This window comes from Podarcis pityusensis (assembly GCF_964106645.2).
Source record: "Podarcis pityusensis genome assembly, chromosome: 1".
NCBI classification, from domain to species: domain Eukaryota; kingdom Metazoa; phylum Chordata; class Lepidosauria; order Squamata; family Lacertidae; genus Podarcis; species Podarcis pityusensis.
Genome location: NC_138028.1, coordinates 16565829 through 16588674, shown reverse-complemented (window position 1 = coordinate 16588674; position 22846 = coordinate 16565829). Strand labels below are relative to the sequence as shown.

The window sequence follows — 22846 nt, the reverse complement described above, 5'->3', positions numbered from 1 at the left end:
TAAGCTAAATAATCGTGCCCTTTTGAGGCACAGCTAAGCACTCTACTTAGAATAAACAAGATTACACACATACACACACACAAAAAAAACCCTTTTCTTATTTTTATAGTTTCCCAGGCACAAGGAGACAAGCGTTTCCATAGAAACAACTGGAGATATATAATTTGAAAATAATGAATACACTACAACAACAGTGAACAATAATTTTTATATTAGAAACTCCAACAGTGGGGTACAAGGATGAATTGAGCACCCAACCAGGGAGCTTTAGACAGTGCATCTAGTTATTAAGGTTCTTGGCCTTATTGATTTCCATTAATTGTAAGCTCCCAATTCCCCTGCAGCCACACGAACCCATCGTGAACACTGCAAACGAGGTCAGGTTGAAACAAATTCCTCTGACCGAAAGATGTCATTGGATACCAAGTCAAATGGCTTTTTAAAGCGTACAGCCACACTTGGGTTATGTTTTGGCAGGGCTGGCCCTATCATTAGAGAGAGTGAATCAGATGCCTCAGGCGGCAGGTGTCATGGGGCAGGGAGCAGACAGGTCTTTCTGAGCCACACAATTCACTCTGTGCCAGAACACAGAGACAGTGTGTTGTAAGGATTAGAGTTTTGAGCTAGGATCTAAGAAGGTAAAGGTAAAGGGACCCCTAACCATTAGGTCCAGTCGTGACCGACTCTGGGGTTGCGGCGCTCATCTCGCTTTATTGGCCGAGGGAGCCAGTGTACAGCTTCTGGGTCATGTGGCCAGCATGACTAAGCCGCTTCTGGCGAACCAGAGCAGTTCACGGAAACGCCGTTTACCTTCCCGCCAGAGCGGTACCTATTTATCTACTTGTATTTTGCTTTCGAACTGCTAGGTTGGCAGGAGCAGGGACCGATCAACGGGAACTCACCCTGTCATGGGGATTCAAACAGCCGACCTTCTGATCGGCAAGTCCTAGGCTCTGTGGTTTAACCCACAGCGCCACCCACGTCCCTAGGACCTAAGAAACCAGGGTTCAAATCCCTATTGAGCCACAAAGCTCAGGATGGCCCTCAGCTTAACCTACCTCACAGGGTTGTTGTGACGATAGCATGTGGACAGGAAGAACCATGTGTGCCACTTTCAGCTCCTTAAAAGAAAGGTGGGCTTGTTGTTGTTTAGTTGTTTAGTCGTGTCCGACTCTTCATGACCCCATGGACCAGACAACGCCAGGCACTCCTGTCCTCCACTGCCTCCCGCAGCCCGGTGGGCTAGAAATGTACAAATAAATTGAGCTGGCCTACTGCTCTCCCTGTGTTCCTATGTAGTTGTGCCTTACCATCACCCACTGAGTTTTTGGCTGATGTGATACTAATAATTCCATTGCCAAAACATTGCTGGAGAAATGGGGATAGGGTAGTTTCTCCTCCGCTCCCAGGCAAGCAGCTAATGACACACCAGGAAAATAAACCTGCACTCATTTGCATTTTATCTGCAATCGGGATGCTCTTTGAGACGTGTGACATTTCTGCTTATGCATTTTGTTCAGCTTTCCCAGCTCTCACCTGCATGGATACAGAATTAATGTGACATCAAGGCAGAAGAGATTTGTTCACGGAAATAAATTAACAGCCCCGAAGTCCTAACTTATTTATTAGAAGCCTGCAATTGCTCATCAGGTTCCTTGATGGGGCTAATTTATTCCATTCTCTTCTTCCAAAGCAGTCTTTTCATATATGGGGGATCACACTTTACTGCCAGTGGACTAACAGGGGGAACTGATAAATATGCAGAAAGTAAAGTAGCACAGCTCACAGGCATGAGAATCTTGTAAATCACACCGGAATGACTCTTCTTGTTTGTTTGACACCATCTATTTATGCAGCTAAATATATATATATATATATATATATATATATATATATATATATTCTTTTTTTAAAATGTTATCCTTGATTTTTCTGGTTCTGAAAGGCCTCTGAGATAATAGCGGATTTTCATATAGTTGTTGATTCAGCTTACAAGTAGCCCCTGCTGTGTGCATAGTGCCAGCCAGGGGCTGCATACTTGCTGAGAGATGAAGAATAGCAATACTATTAGTAGCATTCTGACTAATGTTCCCCTTGACAATCTATCAGCTCTTTGGCAGGATGAAACGAGAGAGAGAGAGAGAGAGAGAGAGAGAGAGAGAGAGAGAGAGAGAGAGTTGGGTGGGGACATAATCCAGCCACACTAGGCAACATCTTGAACATCTGGCTCATTTTATTCCAATATATAATATTGCAAAATAACAGAAATGAAAAAGAAACAACAGCTCACATGAACAATAAGAATATTTCATCAATCCTGTTGGCATCCGTCTGTCTCAGGAGACAGCTTCACTCTGATCGACTTCAGTCAGCACAAGGGATGAGAAGATTTCTGAGTTCTGAGAAAGTTTCCTTTCCATGATAAATGGTTTGCTCTAGGATGCTGAAGACCTGCGGCATCCTACGGAAGGAGACTCTGCAGAAGGGCATTGTACATACATGGGGTTGGTCGGCATCCGTCTGTCTTGAAAGACAATGGAGGAGTGTGCCATTGGGTGTAAAGTCAAACTGTTGGAAGGTTGCAGCACCTGCTGGGGCCGTAGAGACTGATTCAGGAGAGACATGTTTTGTTGCAGTTGGGGCAAATGAAGGCGTCAGGCTGTGCTGCTGCAGATGCACCATGGCGTTTCTTCTCTCTGTGCTCCTCCCAGACGTCATTCCTCCTCTGGTCACTGCTATGCATGCACGACCTGACTGATTGTCTCCAGGCACTGCGGTCATCTGCAAGGGATTCCCACAGGGCAGAGTTAATGTTGTCAACCTTCATGTCAAGCTGGCAGACATCTTTGTAACGCAGAGTTGGTCTGTCAATGGGCCTGGTGTCAGAGGCCAGCTCCCCATAGAGCACGTCCTTGGGGATCCAGTGGCGTAGCGTGGGGGGTGCAGGGGGGGCTGGCCGCACCGGGCGCAACATCTGGGGGTTAGGGTTAGGGGGCGCAAATCCACGGGGCGCAAATCCACGGGCTAGGGGGTGCAAATTACTTGCCTTGCCCCGGGTGCTGACAACCCACGCTACGCCACTGTGGGGATCCTGCCAATATGACAATGTTGGTTCTCAGCAGGAGGAATCTTCTATGGGTCCGACTTCAGCAAAGTTTCCACCATATCAACCTCGTACCTACGGGACCGCCTCTTCCGGTATGCCCCACGGAGAGCCTCAAGGTCTAGCAACACCCTAGTGGTCCCGGGTCCTAAGGAAGTTAGATTAGCTTCAACCAGAGCCAGGGCCTTTTCAACTCTGGCTCCAGCCTAGTGGAACGCTCTGTCTCATGAGACCAGGGCCCTGCAGGATCTGATTTCTTTCCGCAGGGCCTGTAAGACAGAGTTATTCCGCCTGGCCTTTGGCTTGGAGTCAATTTGATTCCCTCCCCCTCTCTCTTTTTTCTTTTCCTTTCTCCTCCTGCGATGAGGCTACATTTTAATATTTTAATGTTTCAATATTTTAATGTTGTATTTTAATTTTGTTTTTAAGTTGTATGCATTCAACTTGTTTTTATTATTGCTTGTTAGCCGCCCTGAGCCCGGCCTTGGCTGGGGAGGGCGGGGTATAAATAAATTTATTATTATTATTATTATTATTATTATTATTATTATTATTATAGCCATGGCCTCCACTTCAAGCAGTTCTCTGCTATCTGCCTGATTGACAAGGGAGGCCCCATGAGCATATGGATTGGAGCATCTGCTTATAATGCACATAAATATTTTTTGCCTTCTTCAAAGCAAAGTTAATGGTGCATATGAAAGGTTCAGCAGATGATCTCAGGTAACAAGAAAGCAGATGCTGATCGTGGAAAGGGAGCGGGAGAGGGAAACAAATGTCAGGTGAGAGACTGAAGTGCCACAATTTGTTTCATCATAGCTCTGTAAGGACTAGGAAGGGAAGGTGACAAGACCAAAATAGATGAAAGTGGAAACTTCAAAGCTTAGACAACAGTGACTAAAAGCTAGTTAATTGCAAGCAGAAACACACTGCAGAAAGGAGAGTTGCTAGAAGATCCCATTGCCCTCCTAGAACTACATACATTCTCAGCATTGCATAACAGTCAATCCCTCTGTACAGGGAACTCTGGGAACTGTAGCTCTGTGAGGGGAATACAGGTCTCCTACCAAGTCTTGGGAGAAAAGCAATGACAAACCTAGACAGCATCTTAAAAAGCAGAGACATCACCTTGCCAACAAAGGTCCGTATAGTTAAAGCTATGGTTTTCCCAGTAGTGATGTATGGAAGTGAGAGCTGGACCATAAAGAAGGCTGATCGCCAAAGAATTGATGCTTTTGAATTATGGTGCTGGAGGAGACCCTTGAGAGTCCCATGGACTGCAAGAAGATCAAACCTATCCATTCTTAAGGAAATCAGCCCTGAGTGCTCACTGGAAGGACAGATCGTGAAGCTGAGACTCCAATACTTTGGCCACCTCATGAGAAGAGAAGTCTCCCTGGAAAAGACCCTGATGTTGGGAAAGATGGAGGGCGCAAGGAGAAGGGGACGACAGAGGACAAGATGGTTGGACAGTGTTCTCGAAGCTACAAACATGAGTCTGACCAAACTGTGGGAGGCAGTGGAAGACAGGGGTGCCTGGCATGCTCTGGTCCATGGGGTCATGAAGAGTCGGACATTACTAAACGACTAAACAACAAAAATAACCAAGCCTTAGCACCCTTAACGAACTACAGTTCCCTGGATTCTTTGGGGGAAGGCAAGATTTAAAGGGGCACCATAGTGCTTTAAATGCATGGTGCAGGTGTGGGCAATATTCTATTGGCTACAACCGCAAATGGCCACATCTGCCTCAACTCCTGCCTTCCTCTCTCCCTGTGATCCCCTTGCTGCAGTCTTGGCAAACATTCCCACTGCTCGCTGCTAACACTGTATAGAAAAACATGCCCGGAGTGTCTTTATGGTATGGTTACAGCATGTTTCCTGCTACCTTTTTGCTATCAAAATCAGCATGGCTTCAGGGAGGTCCACTGCAAAAGGACCTGAATACACACCTTAGTGCTAGAGAGACGTCACCTTGCCCCCCCCCCCCAGTCCTTCAAATTGCGTGACACATTCATTTTGCCTTCCTAACTCGTGAGAGACCATTGCACAGCACTTGACATGAGGAAAACCTGAGTCACCCTGTTAAATCAGTTTCCTGCAATCATGCGGGAAAATGTTAATCGAAGAAGACTGTCACTCTAATTCTCTAAAGGGAGCAACAGGCTTATTGAGAAAGGTTTTGAGTCTATTGAACGTTTTCTGTCACTTTTTGTCAAATCGATACTATCTCTGACGGTGAAGTAAGTGTTGTACGTATTGGGCTTCTTCGACGTGTTATCTTTACTCAACCAACACAGGTTTTGTTCGGAAGGAAAGCCTAATGGCTTTTCAAATCATGCAGCATGTAGTCTTTGCTGTAGGAGGATAGATCCATCACGGGCTATCAGCTGTCATAGTGAAACTGAACCTTCTTTAAGACAGGGAGGTGGAATCTGGGGCCCTCCAGACATTCTTTACCCATCAAAAACCCAGCACGGAGCTGTACACTTTGTTAAGAGTGAAATTTTGGAACACGGGAGTGCCAGAGCATTGCACAACAGAGGCAGGGGGTGGGCAGGAATGACACAACAAGGACCATAAGGCTGCCTGAAGCCAGCAAGGCTTTCCCAAGGCTCCTCTCCCCCACCCATGTGAAAACAATGAAGTGCAAGCCAGCGTATATTTCTAAATAAATGTGTGTTGTTGTTTTTTCCAAAAGACATCTACCTATAATGTCCATTCCATCTTTTTCTTCAAAGACAGATAGTGGAAGGTCAAATACCTGAGTTTATGGTGTGCCCCCCCTTTCCCCACCCATATCAGTACACATGAGGCAATATTTATATGAATAAACAAACAAATCACCTCCAATGGCCTTCTGGTGGTTCCCTCACTGCAAGAAGTGAGGTTGCAGGGAACCAGGCAGAGGGCCTTCTCGGCATTGGTGTCCTCCCTGTGAAACGCCCCCCCCAGCAGATGCCAAGGAGATAAAGAACTACACAATTTTCGGAAGACACCTGAAGGCAGCCCTGTACCAGGAAGTTTTTAATGATTGACATTTTATTATGTTTTTATATGTGCTGGAAGCTGCCCACAGTGGCTGGGGAAACCCAGCCAAATGGGCGGGGTATAAATAATAAAATTATTATTGTTTGCTGTAGAGAAAGCCACCAAGTGCAATTCAATTGCTCAAGTCAAGTCAGCTTCTCAAGATATAATGAAGGGAGGGACCAGGCAGCCTCAGGCAGCAAAATGTCTTGAGCTGGTCCTGATGAAGTGTGAGTGGGTACCATATTCCCCTCCCTCCATGTCTTAGACAGCCAAATGTAATGAGCTGGTTCTGCTGGGATGAATGTCTCCTTCAGGGCTTGCTTATGGGTTTTGCAGAACCATCCAGTCAACCTACCACTGTAAACAGGATGTGGGACCATGTGGACCTTTGACCTGTTTCACTAGGACTCCTCTTATGTTCTTTCCAGTCACATTTACTCCATTTAAGCATGTAGAAACGGAAGACAGAGATGTGTACAGGGAGAGAGAAGAAGTGAGGAGAAAACATCTTTTTGAAGTGTTGTAACACAAATAGTACCTTGCCAACAAAGGTCCATATAGCTAAAGCTATGGTTTTCCCAGTAGTGATGTATGGAAGTGAGAGCTGGACCATAAAGAAGGCTGATCGCCGAAGAATTGATGCTTTTGAATTATGGTGCTGGAGGAGACTCTTGAGAGTCCCATGGACTGCAAGAAGATCAAACCTATCCATTCTGAAGGAAATCAGCCCTGAGTGCTCACTGGAAGGACAGATCGTGAAGCTGAGACTCCAATACTTTGGCCACCTCATGAGAAGAGAAGACTCACTGGAAAAGACCCTAATGTTGAGAAAGATGGAGGGCGCAAGGAGAAGGGGACAACAGAGGGCGAGATGGTTGGACGGTGTTCTCGAAGCTACCAGCATGAGTTTCACCAAACTGCGGGAGGCAGTGGAAGACAGGAGTGCCTGGCGTGCTCTGGTCCATGGGGTCACGAAGAGTCGGACACGACTAAACGACTAAACAACAACAAATGCAAATAATTGACAACTGGGCCCACACTATTGTGCTTTCCACAGCTTTAAGAGTTGCCATTCCATAGTCTGGAGTGTGGTCTTTTGCATCTTTTACACTGCACTAGTACGTTGCTATGGTTACACAATTGTTCCCCCTTTGCAATAACTCAGAAACCACAGTATTTGCTCTCATCTAGACAGATGCACAAACAACCTTGTATATTACTTTCCATGACCTGTTTAATCTATTTCATACCCTTTAATATTTCTCTAATGAAAATATGGACATCCTATTCCATAATAATGACAATAATAATTTTATTATTTATGCCCTGCCCATCTCACTAGGTTGTCCTAGCCTCTCTGGGTGGCTTCCAACATATATAAAAGCATAATAAAACAATAAACACTTTTTATTTTTTTTAAATCTCCTCCTGTGGGTATCAGGTTGGCCACACTGAGAACAAGATCATGAAATAGATGGGCCTTTGACCTAATTCAGCAGGCACTTTGTATGCCCTTGTGTTCAATTTCTGGACTCAATTCTCCTGAACTGTGTGCTCAGACTACCCAAAATTTCCTCTCTTTCTCTTTCTTATTCCAAGCCTTATTTTACCTGGTTGCATTATGAGGCAGACAGATGGCTATTTAGGGGTAGAATTCCCATGACAGAATTCATTGCCTCATCTCTTTTCTTCATTCCACGACTCAATTGCCTTTATTACAAGAACCAAGATGATTACTTACGGTGTCCTGCAGAGGGATTGTTTTCCCCCTCTCTCCTCCCCGTCCTGCTCCTTTGCTGCTACCAGTATTTTTTATTTAATTATTATTCTTTACTGCTGTTCTTCAGGGCCTCTCTCTGTCAACCTGTTATGCTTTGCGATGTTAAAATTAAGAATACCATTCCGAGAGCTTTAATGCACAAGGAACCTGAATACCTTAGACACTGGGGTGGGTGCATGTGAAGCTTTTCATCATGTACAGATCTTTGGTGCAATTACTCTCATGCCAGGTTTTTATAGACGGCCCCATTTATTTTCATTGAGTCAGAGAAAAATGGATGAAGTAATGACACCCATTGTCCAACAACTGCTGCATATTAACCAGCCCATAACTATAAATCCAAGGGAAGAATTCACTTCTGGACTCACAGCGCTCTAAGGAGTTCAGACCTTTATGACTGTAACCAGTGATGCTACAAGGATAGAGCTTTGGGGCAGAAGCCCAGAAACCCATCAGCAGTATGAACTTCAACCTAAACATAAGAGGATTGCCTCACCACATTATGAAGTAATGGGAATTACCATCGAAATAACCTTTCCCTTCTCTTTTGATTCGTTCAGTTTCGTATCTAAAATTACCAGATTGTATTCTTCCCAGTAGTGATGTATGGAAGTGAGAGCTGGACCATAAAGAAGGCTGATCGCCGAAGAATTGGTGCTTTTGAATTATGGTGCTGGAGGAGACTCTTGAGAGTCCCATGGACTGCAAGAAGATCAAACGTATCCATTCTGAAGGAAATCAGCCCTGAGTGCTCACTGGAAGGACAGATCGTGAAGCTGAGGCTCCAATACTTTGGCCACCTCATGAGAAGAGAAGACTCCCTGGAAAAGACCCTGATGTTGGGAAAGATTGAGGGCACAAATAGAAGGAGACGACAGATGATGAAATGGTTGGACAGTGTTCTCAAAGCTACCAGCATGAGTTTGACCAAACTGCGGGAGGCAATGGAAAACAGGAGTGCCTTGCGTGCTCTGGTCCATGGGGTCACAAAGAGTCGGACATGACTAAACGAGTAAACAACAACAACAACTTTTGATTGAAACATTTGCATGTCATGCTAAGCCAAACCATAGTTTTGTTCAGTTTTGAGATGCACAGGTCCGTGATTTGTAGGCACAGAACCAAATGGTTGGTTTTACATCCCCTTCCCCTTTTTTGTTTTTTGTTTCACCACTTTCTCTGGGGAAACCTGCTGTTTACCACTGGATCAGAACAAACCTCAATCCACTGAAAACCCAATTGACTGTTTCTCCAGCTCAGTGGTAAACAGCAAGTTCCCCTGGGGAAAGCAAGGGGTCAAAAGAAATCCCCACTCATACCCATGCCTACAAATCACAAACCTGTGCCTAGAAGTTGCAGCACATACAAAAGTGAGGGTGTGCCCTTGTTTAGTCTGGAGAGAGCTAAAACCTGGATTTGAATGATATCCTAAGTCAAGCCATGTGTTAGTTCAGCTCAGCTCAAAACAGCACCCAAATGACTAGAAGTGAGTGAGCATGATCTCCTCCCCAGGAGTCTGCAAACCTATGGCCTGGGGCAACCCAGTCAGATGGGTTAGGTACAAATAAATAGTAGTAGTAATAATAATAATAATAATAATAATAATAATAATAATAATAAGCAAATTAGTACATTTCAGTCCATGTCACTTTCATATGTGGTCTATTCTATCTTCTTTCTGCATTAATCTGCAAGGGAGATTGTTAAAAATGGTCTTCCTTCTCCTTATGCTGGTGGGTGTCTCTCTAAGTGAAACAACAGCATTAATTTCACTAAAATTATCTGTGGGATGACTTGCTCTCCTCTTCCAGCACAGCATCCCAGGTACGCCTTTATGTATGAATGAACTGGGTCATGATCACAGTCGTCATTGCAGCAAACTGCTTTATTATCTCCGTAACGCAGGTGCGGAGGCGGGCTGTTGAGCTTGATAATGACTTGCCTAAGAGGACTCAGACCATCACTGCAGCGAGATTTAACCCAGGGATTTCTTGAGTCACAGCTCACAGGTTTAACGATGTTGGTGGGGACAGGACAAAAAGATTGAGAGGCCTTCCATGCAACACACACACACACACACACACACACACACACACACACACACACTGCTTAAATGTCTTTAAGAATGCTGGTGGCCACTCAGCTGAAGGAGACTTGATGCTGAGGCTCAGAGATCACAGTGGGGAAATGTATCACCAGGGAGTGGAAAAACAGTAAAAGCTGTAGGAGGAGACTGGAATTTATGGACAAATGATGTATCATAAATAAATACTCTCCCCAAGTAGTGAATGGCCAAACAGAGAGAAAGGGGAAGTGGGAGCAGCAAATAAGCAGGCAATGATAAAAGGGGTTCATTGTCGAAAGTGGCCATTTACATTGGCCAGGAAAGCCAGAAAGCCAGTCTCTCCTTTGTTAGCCTCTTTTTCACAGCAGTCTGCAAGGATGATTGAAAAAGGCCAGACTGGCAGGGGTGCCTTTAGCTCTCTGCATGCCATAGATTAGGGCTGGCAACAGAGGAGCCCACTGGAGTTTCCATTCGGGCTGCTGCCATTGACTCAACATCCGTCAAATCCTCCTGCCCAGCTCCTTGGCACAGTGATTTGTTGACTGTGATTTGTTGATTTGTTGTATAAAATTCAGCAATCAAACTGAGAATAATGTGCCATTGGGAAAAGAAGGACGTCAGGACAGCAGGACGCGTCTGGAATGTTGCCACTGAGTTATTCCCTCGTCATTGAAACTGGAAGCATATTCTGCATGCTGTGGAATTGGGGCTAAACTAGATGTGGACTAGATTCACTCCATCTGAAATGATGTTCTAAAAGCAAATTGCAGGTGCAGTGGGCTTGATCAGGATTTTGACATGTGGGGGCTAGGGGGCTATAACCAATAGCAGCTCAGTCACTTGTACTTACTGGGAAAGAGAGGCGGAGGCAGTGGGAGGTTGGCGGAACTGCCCCTGTTACAATAGCTACACAAATCAATCTTTTAGTGTGGCAGCACCCCCACTTTGGAACTTCCTGCCTATTAACATCCCTGCCTGTTGAGACTACCTAGGCTGTGAGTCCTGGAAGACCTGCTCCCTGCCTTGCTGGCCTTTTCCCACCTGGTTGGGAGGGCAGGGCCTGGACTGACTCCAGCTACAAAAGCTGAGGCTACTGAACACAGGAGCGGATCTACTATGAAACTAATGAAGCTCAAACTTCAGGGCTCCTAATCCCAGAGGAGCCCCAGAAGTGACTTTAGTCCACATTGCTTTAAAATTTTGGGTCTAGTAGACCCAATTTGGGTCAGACTATTCACTTTGATTTTTTTTTTGGGGGGGGTATATATTTCAACAAGTTTGAGAGTCGGTTGCACAGAAATTGTGAAGAGGTGGTGATCTGCCATGAAGAAGATAACATTGAAGAAGATAACAGTGGTTACCTAGACCTCATTGCTGATTGTGAAGGGGCCCCCATGGCAGTACCAAAAATGTAGGTCTGCCATTGACTGAACAGACTTTTGGGGCATTATTTGGGGGTTTTTGTTGGGGGAGTTGTTGCTGCTGTTGCTCTTGGTTTTTTGTATCTTTATTTTAGATCTTGAGGTGGAAATTATTCAGTTTGGTTGTGTATTTTTTAAAGTTTTATTTCTTGTTTATGACTACTTTTGTTATGTTGTAGCTAAGAATTTTTTCATGTTGTAAGCCTCCTTTAGCATGGTTTGAACTGTGGAAAGGCGGCATACAGATAAAATTATGTATGTATGTATGTATGTATGTATGTATGTATGTATGTATGTATCAGGAAGGCCCATTCACTACTATCTTTTTTTTCTGCACCTGCTAAAAACATTTGGCAAGCTTACCCCAATACATAGAAGGTTGATATATGTTTTAATCAGGTTTTTAGCTTATTGTTGATTTAAATTATTTCTGAATATCTTAAATAGGTTTTTTTTTAAACTGTTTTACTGATAAGTTTATTGTTTTATTTTTTTTGTAAACAGCTTTGAGGTGTTGGGCTTTTTTTAGAATCAAGAGATATATAAATTTTATGAAATAAAATTAAAATAAATAAACTTTTCTTGTGTCATCTGCCATTTATTTCCCAGAATTCCCTGGGAAGACCAACAGAACTTGATATTGGTTTACCAGTTTTGTGTATATGTGCTCTAAATTGGTAGTTCCTTCTCTCTCCCTTCACAGCATGCTGGGCACACTCAGTTGAAATACACTTCCTATGAGTCTCCAATTCCTTGCTTCTCTTTTCATATCCTTTTTGAGCTTCTGAACAGAGAGCAAGAGAGAGAGATTCATTTGGCGAGTCTGTGAATATTTCTGACAGCCTTGTGAAATGTGGTTGCCTGAAGTTACCATTGTGAAGGAAAAGATAATTGAGACATAAGAAGGTCTCTTCCAAGAAACAGAATCACAGCTTCCAGCTATAATGAATCAGAATTGATGCTGAGGAGTTATTTCTGCTCAGATGGCTTTTTCTTTGCAAAAAAGAAGAATAAAAGAGAGAGAGAACCACAATGAGAACAATATTAGTCCTCTGTGCTCAATATTGCATAAAGACAATGTCTTTGCTCACATGTATTGCTAACCCAAATCATGGCTTAGCAAGACCATGCAAGTGTTTCCCAGAGAGAAAACCTCTGGTCCTTCTCTTTTCTCCCAGTCCTGCTGGTGAGGCACCACCCAGAGCTAAGTTGTGGTTTGGCTTATGTACAAACCCAAGGTCATGGTTTGTTTCCCCCAAATGAAACCACAAGAGCAAATCTTAGTTACAGCTCCCTCCCTCCCTCCCTCCCTCCCTCCCTCTTGAGAGACAGAGAAACCATGAGCCCCAATTTCACACATTATGCCAAGCCCCACAAAAAAGAGCTTTTGCTGTTGCTTTTGGCTGTCACTGCAAGTGGTAGCAACAACTGCGTTGGCAGCCTGGCAGCCATTTTGGAACCTCCACAATTCCTCAGACCTAGTGGTGTTTTGGGGCACGATAAGATAGAAACAGCAGGCAGCAGGAAATAAAATGGCGGAAGACAGCTGGATAATATTTTGCAGTGTTCTTTTACTGGGGTGGAGGGTGCGAGAAAAAGAACAATCACAGAATATTTTTCCCCTCAGCTGGGGGGGGGGGGTTTCTGTGGATGCATAAGCCATGAGGGTAAATAGAGTTTAAAACAACGGGACTTGTGCAGTTTAAGAATGATTTGCTAAGCGTCTGTTGACCAGCAAGTTGCCTTTTTAAAAAAAATATTATCCATGCAACTAATAGGAAAAAATGGAAGCAAAGAACTCTCAGCAGGAAGTGATATATAGGGGAAATGCTTGGCACATTTCCTTTACCTCTCAGTATATTTGTGTTCAGTCTAATTAAATGTGCTGAGGTTCAAGGGGTGTGTGTGAGAGAGGGATAAATATAACTGAATCAAAACTAGCTTTCATCAAGCACCTTCTAATTCTGATGGGAAGGCATCTATAACCAGGGTTGTCTAGGCATGACCAGCTACATCAGGATGGGGGAACCTATGCCACTCTAGAAAATATTGGAACTACAGTTCCCACCAGCCCCTTCCATCATGGCAAAACGTTTTGGAATGATGGGAACTGTAATCCAGAAATATATGGGAGGCTACAGGTTCTCCATCCCAGAAATAAAGGTTGACTCCAACTGTGCTGTGTTGGATGATCCCATTGTGGTGGAGTGTCTCCACCCCCATCGTTCAGCCCGGACACTGAGGTTCAGCTTCAAGGGCCTTCTGGCGGTTCCCTCACTGCGAGAAGTGAGGTTACAGGGAACCAGGCAGAGGGCCTTCTCGGTAGTGGCGCCTGCCCTGTGGAACGCCCTCCCATCAGATGTCAAGGAAATAAACAACTAGCTGACTTTTAGAAGACATCTGAAGGCAGCCCTGTTTAGGGAAGCTTTTAATGTTTGATGTTTTTTCATTTTTCTAATATTCTGTTGGGAGCCACCCAGAGTGGCTGGGGAGGCCTGTCCAGATGGGTGGAGTATAAGTAATAAATAATAATAATAATAATAATAATAATAATAATAATAATAATAATTCCATTTACTTCAATGGATGGTAACCCCTCTTCACGAACCTGGGTTGGGCTGAAAGTACTGCTGCTTTTTCAATAAACCTGGTTCTGTACTACTTACAAATGTTTTAGATTTCCCCTAGCAATTCAGTACACTCTTCCTTTCTTCTATCCTACCAGCTTTTCTCGGTTATGGCTCTTAAATCTCACTCAGCGTCTTTCTTTCAAAATACGATGCCGCGTATGAATTGCAGACCCTCAATTTTTTATATCCTGATGGCTGTGACAGATGATTGCCACTCCACGAGGAACCCATGAAGTTTAATCGAGCAGCAAATGATTTAAATGAAGAATATATAGAATTATGGGTGTGTTTTTTTAAAGTTTTGTTTTACCATATCTAAGACAAGAAGCTTTGCGAAATGCAAGAGAACAGTGATTGTGCTCACTGGGGGAAGGTCTCAATAGCCTGGCAATATAATAGCACCACACTTCAGTGTGCGGTGCCAAAGAAGTTTTGATTTATGCTGTCATTAGTTACCAATTTCCTGAACCTCTTTTCCCACAGCTGCGTCATCTAATGAATTATGTTCTCAATTTCCCCCCTGATATGTAATATCATGCTATTTTATTTAATTGCCATGGATTGGACTCTTTAGTACTTTTACCTGGTCTCATTAAAGTCAATGAAAAACCTCCCATTGATTTCCATGCTCTCTGGAGCTGGTGCTCAATGTGCTGCAAAAAGAAAAGAAAAGAAAAATACAATAAAGCAGATGATACAATGCATTCCCCCTACATAATGTTTGGCTAGAAATGGAAGGCAACAGGTAATAAAACACCTTCCCTTAGCTATTGAAACATTTATTAAGAGCACTGCACATTGTGTTCAGTGTCTGAACTGATGGGAGCAAGAAAGAAATCTCCCAAAAGACAAAAGTATGAGAAATGCCCTTTCCCCCCATTTCCACACTAGATTATAAAAATAAGAAAAGGTGACTATATGAGGTAGAGTTGCTCTTATTCAAAGAAGTTTAACAATGGACTAAGAATTACTAGCTAATAAGAATGAAGATTATGTTTTTTAAAACGTGCACTCACTGCAGCTACAACTATTGCCCTCCAAAAACTTTGCTAATACAGTGGTACCTTGGGTTAAGTACTTACCGTATTTTTTGCTCTATAAGACTCACTTTTTCCCTCCTAAAAAGTAAGGGGAAATGTGTGTGCGTCTTATGGAGCGAATGCAGGCTGAGCAGCTATCCCAGAAGCCAGAACAGCAAGAGGGATTGCTGCTTTCACTGCGCAGCGATCCCTCTTGCTGTTCTGGCTTCTGAGATTCAGAATATTTTTTTTCTTGTTTTCCTCCTCCAAAAACTAGGTGCGTCTTGTGGTCTGGTGCGTCTTATAGAGCGAAAAATACGGTAATTCGTTCCAGAGGTCCGTTCTTAACCTGAAACTGTTCTTAACCTGAAGCACCACTTTAACTAATGGGGCCTCCTGCTGCCGCCGCGCCACCGAAGCCTGATTTCTGTTCTTATTGTGAAGCAAAGTTCTTAACCTGAAGCACTATATCTCGGTTAGCGTAGTCTGTAACCTGAAGTGTATGTAACCCGAGGTACCACTGTAGATTTGAAATTAATGTGCAAAGTTGCACTCTGCTCATCATAATAAGCCCCAAAGCAGAACTATGCACGAGATTTTGTAGTTGCATTCATGTCATGCCATAGGGAATTATGTGGGTTGCTTTCAGATAAGTGTGGGGTATGTGTATCCAATAGTTTTCATCCACATTGGAGTTTTCAAAAAGGATCCCATGGTTTTGGGGATGACTACGTGTTGGGGGTCAGCTTTTTTTGTACAACATTTTTGGCACTAAGGATTATTCATTTATGGGTAGCTAACCTTTTCTTATCTGGGACGCGGGTGGCGCTGTGGGTTAAACCACAGAGTCTAGGACTTGCCGATCAGAAGATCAGCGGTTTGAATCCCCGTGATGGGGTGAGCTCCTGTTGCTCGGTCCCAGCTCCTGCCAACCTAGCAGTTTGAAAGCACGTCAAAGTGCAAGTAGATAAATAGGTACCGCTCCGGCGGGAAGGTGAACGGCGTTTCCGTGCGCTGCTCTGGTTCTCCAGAAGCGGCTTAGCCCTGCTGGCCACATGACCCGGAAGCTGTACACTGGCTCTCTTGGCCAATAAAGTGAGATGAGCGCCGCAACCCCAGAGTTGGTCACGACTGGACCTAATGATCAGGGGTCCCTTTACCTTTACCTTTTCTTTGGTGAAAGGATGTGCACACATACTCTCACTCAACACACATACAGCACACACCACACTCTGCACACATGCACACATTCAGACAACAAGCCTGGAGTTCCACAGAATAGCCACTCCTGGTTCAATCCAACATGTCACTTTTATGGTCTTATGTGGCTTGGCCCAGATGACCATCATGGTCCCTTCCAACTCTACAGTTCTATCATTCTATGATCTCAAATGCTGGACCCAATCCTTGAGTCCCCATGTTAGATCTGAGAGACGGGTTTGCACATACAAGATACATGCAGAGTGTGGGGAATTGCAGTCAAACATAACTGTGCATAAGTGCTAGTTTGTGCACGAAGGGGTTAAGATAATAGAGTTGTGTTCTGAGACTCAGGTCACACTTCCTCTTTCTCCACTGAGGAGCAAGCGAAGCCTTCTCTTCCTGTTCCCTCTCTCTGTACCATGTAAACTACAAGGGAGGACATGTCTAAGCTTTTATCCAAGCTTGGAGCAAGTGTTTTAAGTTATCTTTCTGTATTTTCTGCACAAGTATTCTGCCTGTGTTCTTCTTGCTGCTGCTTGGATAAATGCATGAATCTGACCTTCAGAATATTTTGTAAGTAAATAATTTAAAACTTACTTAACAGTGTGTGGTCTGTTCATTGCAAGTGGGGTAACAAGAGAAGAGCGTGGTTTGAACATGGACTAAACTGGAAAAAAAAGGGTCTATATTTCTAACGCTATACTGTTGCTTGACTTTTATGAGTTTAAATTCTGCTACTGGGGGCTCTCTCCTGCTGAAGGGTGAGTTTAGCCCCATGTTTTGAATCCAGAATGTATAACTTGCTGTTAAAATGGAATACACAAGATGAAATGGTTAAATCGGCTATGATAAGGTGGGCACAGGACACTGGGTATAATATTATGTTTGAGGACTGGGAAAGGTTGTGGAGTACTGGATTGAAATTTACTGCATGTAATGCTTTGAAAGAAAATGTAATGAAAATGATATATAGATGGTACATGACCCCAGTCAAACTTGCAAAAATTTACCACCTGTCTGATAATAAGTGTTGGAAATGTAAAGAGAGCGAAGGAACATTCTTCCACCTCTGGTGGACTTGCCCTAAAGTGAAGGCGTTCTGGGAAATGATTTATAATGAACTGAAAAAGGTATTTAAGTATACCTTCACTAAGAAACCAGAGGCCTTTCTTTTGGGTATTGTCGGCCAAGGGGTGGTAAAGAAGGATTGGACATTTTTTATGTATGCAACAACAGCGGCAAGGATACTTCTCGCAAAGTACTGGAAAACTCAAGATCTACCCACACTGGAAGAATGGCAGATGCAACTGATAGACTATATGGAACTAGCCGAGATGACTGGCAGAATCCGTGACCTGGGAGAAGAGAGGATGGAGGAGGATTGGAAGAAATTTAAGAACTATTTACAAAAACATTGCAATTTGAGTGAATGCTAAGCAGGATGCAAGATCATAAATAATTGAGCACCACTAATTTAGATGATTTAAGAAAATAAGAGAGATTAAGAAAATATAACTCTTTTTTTTTTCTTTGAGAACTAGAAGACTATGAAATATAGAAGGGATATAAGAATGCAAATAAGATAACAAATTGCTGCTAAAAAGTTATAACGATGAAAGTGGGAGCGGGAGATGTGAGGAAGTCCAAAAAAATGTGAAACTATGTTAAGATATTTGCTATATTGTCTGTTACATGCATTCCTATTGTAAACTCTAATAAATATTATATATATTAAAAAAAAAATGAATCCAGATACCCAGCCAATTTTTTTTTTAATCACCACTCTATAAGTGCCTATTTCTTTATTTCTTTATTTCTTTATTTCTTTATTTCTTTCTTTATCTGCTTGCTTGCTTGCTAGTACAGTGGTACCTCGGGTTACATACGCTTCAGGTTACAGACTCCGCTAACCCAGAAATAGTGCTTCAGGTTAGGAACTTTGCTTCAGGATGAGAACAGAAATTGTGCTCCGGTGGTGCGGCAGCAGCAGGAGGCCCGATTAGCTAAAGTGGTGCTTCAGGTTAAGAACAGTTTCAGGTTAAGAACAGACCTCCGGAATGAATTAAGTACTTAACCCGAGGTACCACTGTAGTCAAATAAACATCCCTAGCTGAAAAAAAACTGGAGATGGAATAGGCTACTCACAAAAAAGAATAAAAAATGTAGTGTCAGATTTGTCAGGATGGAAAGTTAGCTGGCTCCAGTAGCATGATAAATTGTGGCTGGACTGTGAAGCACAGAGAATTATATGGGGCCCCACTTGGCTGGGGACATGCAGAATGATACCTCTTCTTTTTCAGTGAAAAAGGAAGGAAGGATGCAAGCCAAGAGCACATTGTTGATACAATGCAATCTGCCATTGGGAGACTCATTGCCACCCCTGTCTTATTTGTCTCTGCCATAAATTTTAGTGACTGTGCTAGCCAATTCTTTTCTCAGCTGACAACAGCTTTTCAAGGGAATCTGAGCTGATGCAGCAGTGGGTGGGAGAGATATGCTGGCCTGGAGATGAGGGTGGAGAGATCATATGGGTGACAAATACCAGCAAAATTACAATAGGAAAGCCATGCCCTTTTTTATTCCTATGTCTGTGCAGTCTGCCAAAAAAACGGAGAGAGTTCTTGTCTTTAAGTGAAAAGAAGGATGTGATGGAAGAGAGCAAAATCCATCTTTCACTTGCCTTCCCGCACTAGACTCTGTCACTTTAACAACATTGTGCTCTGTTGCTCTCCAGCCTGGGCTGGGAAGCCTTAAACTTAACAAAGTACGGTGAAATAAGATTTGGTGGAGGGTCCTCAACCTGTCTGTTACTTTTTATGTAAAGACTAAATTTATGTAAAGACTAATATCACCTCTGCTTTTGAATTATGGTGTTGGAGGAGACTCTTGAGAGCCCCATGGACTGCAAGAAGATCAAACCTATCCATTCTGAAGGAAATCAGCCCTGAGTGCTCACTGGAAGCACAGATCGTGAAGCTGAGGCTCCAGTCCTTTGGCCACCTCATGAGAAGAGAAGACTCCCTGGAAAAGAGCCTGGTGTTGGGAAAGATGGAGGGCACAAGGAGAAGGGGACGACAGAGGATGAGGTGGTTGTACAGTGTTCTCGAAGCTACCTACATGAGTTTGACCAAACTGCGGGAGGCAGTGGAAGATAGGAGTGCCTGGCGTGCTCTGGTTCATGGGGTCACGAAGAGTCGGACACGACTAAATGACTAAACAACAACAACAACAATACCACCTCAAACATCAGCTTTGCAAAAGGCTGAGGTCTTTTTTCAAAGGGGGAGTCAAGAGACTATACGTAATGAAGTGATAAATTTTGTATGTGTGGCAGCCCAAAAAAATTTTTTTTGGGGGGGGGGGATGTTCAGCAGCTGTTAATGAGTTGCATTGATCTCTCCTACCTGCTTGCCTGCCCTCCCACCCAGTCGATGCACATACACATGTAACTCCAGGCACAGAGAAATCTGGGTTTTGCAACCAACCTGGGCCAATGAGTGTGACTCACATTCCAGATCCTTGGAAGAATGAGTTGCCAATTGTCTGCCACCAGTGCCCAGATTATGCCAAGCCACCTCGCTTCTTTTGATTGTGGAACAGCCTGATTCATAAGACGTTCTCCTGCCTAGTGATCTCTGTCAGCAGGCAATTTCTTTTTCATCAAACCACCAGATGAAACACTGCGTTCCTTCTTCTTCTTCTTCTTCTTCTTCTTCTTCTTCTTCTTCTTCTTCTTCTTCTTCTTCTTCTTCTTTTCAGGCACTTATGTTTAATCTTTTCCTCAAATTCCAGTTCAGAAGAATCTAAGGAGACCATATTGCTTTCTTCTGTTTACTGTTAAACATAATTAACATTCATGTCCCTGACCCCAATCAAATGTATACCGTCCTATGCGGATAATGAAGCAACTGAGCATATGCCAGCCAGTCATCAGTGGATGATAGCAAAAAATACGGTACAATGCATTCAAAAAAGCTTTTTTAAAAGTATGGAGAGAAAGAGAGACAGACTTCGTTATATCTGCTGGTAATATAAAGAGTGTCGTTTCTAAAGCTCGTGGGCCCTTGCTATTTATATAGCAGGTATATAGCAGATGTTGTTGGACTCCAACGTCAGACATTGAAAACTTCCCTAAACAGGGCTGCCTTCAGATGTCTTCTAAAAGTCAGATAGTTGTTTATTCCCTTGACATCTGATGGGAGGGTGTTCCATAGGGTTGGCGCCATTACTGAGAAGGCCCTCTGCCTGGTTCCCTTTAACTTCGCTTCTCACAGTGAGGGAACCACTGGAAGGCCCTCGGCACTGGACCTCAGTGTCTGGGCAAAACGCTGGGGGTGGAGACGCTCCTTCAGGTATACTGGACCGAGGCCGTTTAGAGCTTTAAAGGTCAGCGCCAACACTTTGAATTGTGCTTGGAAACGTACTGGGAGCCAATGTAGGTCTTTCAAGACCAGTGTTATGTGGTTTTGGTGGCCACTCCCAGTCACCAGTCTAGCTGCCGCATTCCGGATTAGTTGTAGTTTCTGGGTCACCTTCAAAGGTGTTGTTGTGCTCAGGTCCTACTCACAGGATTCTCCCATGCATTTGTGGCCAATGTGAGAACAGGATGCTGGACTAGACGGGCTATTGGTCTGATGCAGCACGTTCTTCTTATGTTCTTATGACTTGGACCAGGTAGCTCTTCAAAGAAGAGATTCCTTCAGATAAAGGACTGTCCTCTGACAGCCCTTCAAACAGAGGACAAGTATAAAGTAGGACATATGACATTTCCCTGTGGACTACCCTATCTTCCGTTTCCACAACTTTTCTATTATTATCACTGACTTGGACCATAAAGTAAGTTTTAGAATGCCAATAAACCATCCCAGGTACTAAAAGTGCATGACTCAATGAAATGGCAATCACTGACAAACACAGCCAAACAGCAGCTGTGGGACTCTGAAAAAAGCTGTTAAAAGGGAAGAAACAGTCTCACAAGATTTATTACTGTTTTCTTGCCAGTCTATACTGTATACCTGCTCTTCTCCAATAGATTTGCGCAAATGTTTTTTTGTTTGTTTGTTAATATTAACATAAGCACTTCCTCAAAAGCGGCAGCATTTTGAAAGACTCTAAGGTTGCAGTCATATCAGGGCAGGACTTTGAGCCTGAAACTAAGAGCCAGTTGAGAAGGAGGGATCTCAAATGCAGCAAGAACATTGATAGCTACAAGCTGGAAATAAGCCAAGGGGTTAAATGTACAAAAATGTTGGAATGTGGCCCTTAGGCAGAAAAGTATTCCCCACCCCTGCACAGCCCAGACATTTTCCTCACCCCGACTGGCAAGTTCCATTTGGGGCTGTTGGGCTGGACAGCTGGCTCTGGAAGGCAGACGACAGCCACAGTGATTAAGCTGAGCATCGATTCCGGCTGTGGACTTGGTTTTAATTGTACTAGTTTTGGCAACATTTATTTCGTTTTCCCGCACTTTAGGATGGAGGGGGGGGGATGAGCTAAAAGTAACCTAAATAAGTAAACAGGCCACTAATCCCTCTTGAGTCAATGCTGAGTAAGTGAGTAAATGAGATGCAATTTTGTGAACTAGAAACCAATTTGCCATCCATCGACTTTGCCTTTTAAAGCTCAATGGCAGTGAAAATCAAGCCAAGACATATATGCATTGCTCTGCCCTAGGTTCTCTTTAGAGACAGGCTGAAACTTCAAAAGTGGCAGTTTTCAGTCAATATTGGGGAGAGCTAAACTGGCTTCTCTTGATCATGTTTCCCGGGGGGCTGATTGGAAGAAATTGTAGACATGGGGCAAAACTCACCAAAGCTCTCCTTGCCTTTTCACTGGTGGCTGCCATTTTGCTTTCCTCAGAATACCCCTCCGAAAGACACCAGGAATGTCACGATCAGCATCTGTCCATGGAGCCTTCTGTTAAAAACAACATAATGTAGCTCCGTCAGGGTTAAAATACAGCTCCTAGGATTCTTTGGAAGGGGTGTGTGTTTTAAATGGATGGTGTGTATTATTATTATTATTATTATTAATAATAATAATAATAATAATAATAATTTATACCCCACCCATCTGGCTGGGTTTTCCCAGCCACTCTGGGTGGCTTCCAACAAAATATTAAAATACAGTAGTCTGTCAAACATTAAAAGCTTCCCTAAACAGGGCTGCCTTCAGATGCCTTCTAAAACTATGGTATGTTAAGCATAATTGATTTAAGTATAATTGATTTAATTGTCACTGAAATGGTGAAAGGGTTTAACACTGAAAAATTCCACCCCACCCCTATTTCATGGCTTCTTTCAAAGTCTGTGAAAGTTGGGGGCATTCTGGGGTGGGTCTTTCCCCCCTTTTTTGCCAGTGCCTGCACTGCTCGCTCCTTGACTAGTGATCATTTCACAGCAGTGTTCAGTTCAATTTACACAGAACTTCAGTTCCCAGGAATTTTTAGGGTGCAGAGTGTGAACATCCGGTGTGTATGCAGCCAGATAGCTCAGTTGGTAGAGCATGAGACTCTTAATCTCAGGGTTGTGAGTTTGAGCCCCACATTGGGTGAAAGATTCCCATATTGCAGGGGGTTGGACTAGATGACCCT

At 43.5% G+C, this 22846-nt stretch overlaps 1 long non-coding RNA gene across 1 annotated transcript in view; it reads right to left on the bottom strand.

Moving 5' to 3' along the window:
- Positions 1-2290: 2290 nt before the first annotated feature.
- The window catches only part of LOC308470445, a 48227-nt gene continuing 27671 nt past the window's right edge, over positions 2291-22846 (bottom strand). Inside the window, exons 2-4 of the long non-coding RNA XR_013982426.1 lie at positions 22064-22170; positions 14616-14685; positions 2291-2781 (exon numbers count right to left, since the gene is read on the bottom strand). This is a non-coding gene — a long non-coding RNA (uncharacterized lncRNA). The remainder of the gene's footprint in view (positions 2782-14615; positions 14686-22063; positions 22171-22846) is intronic.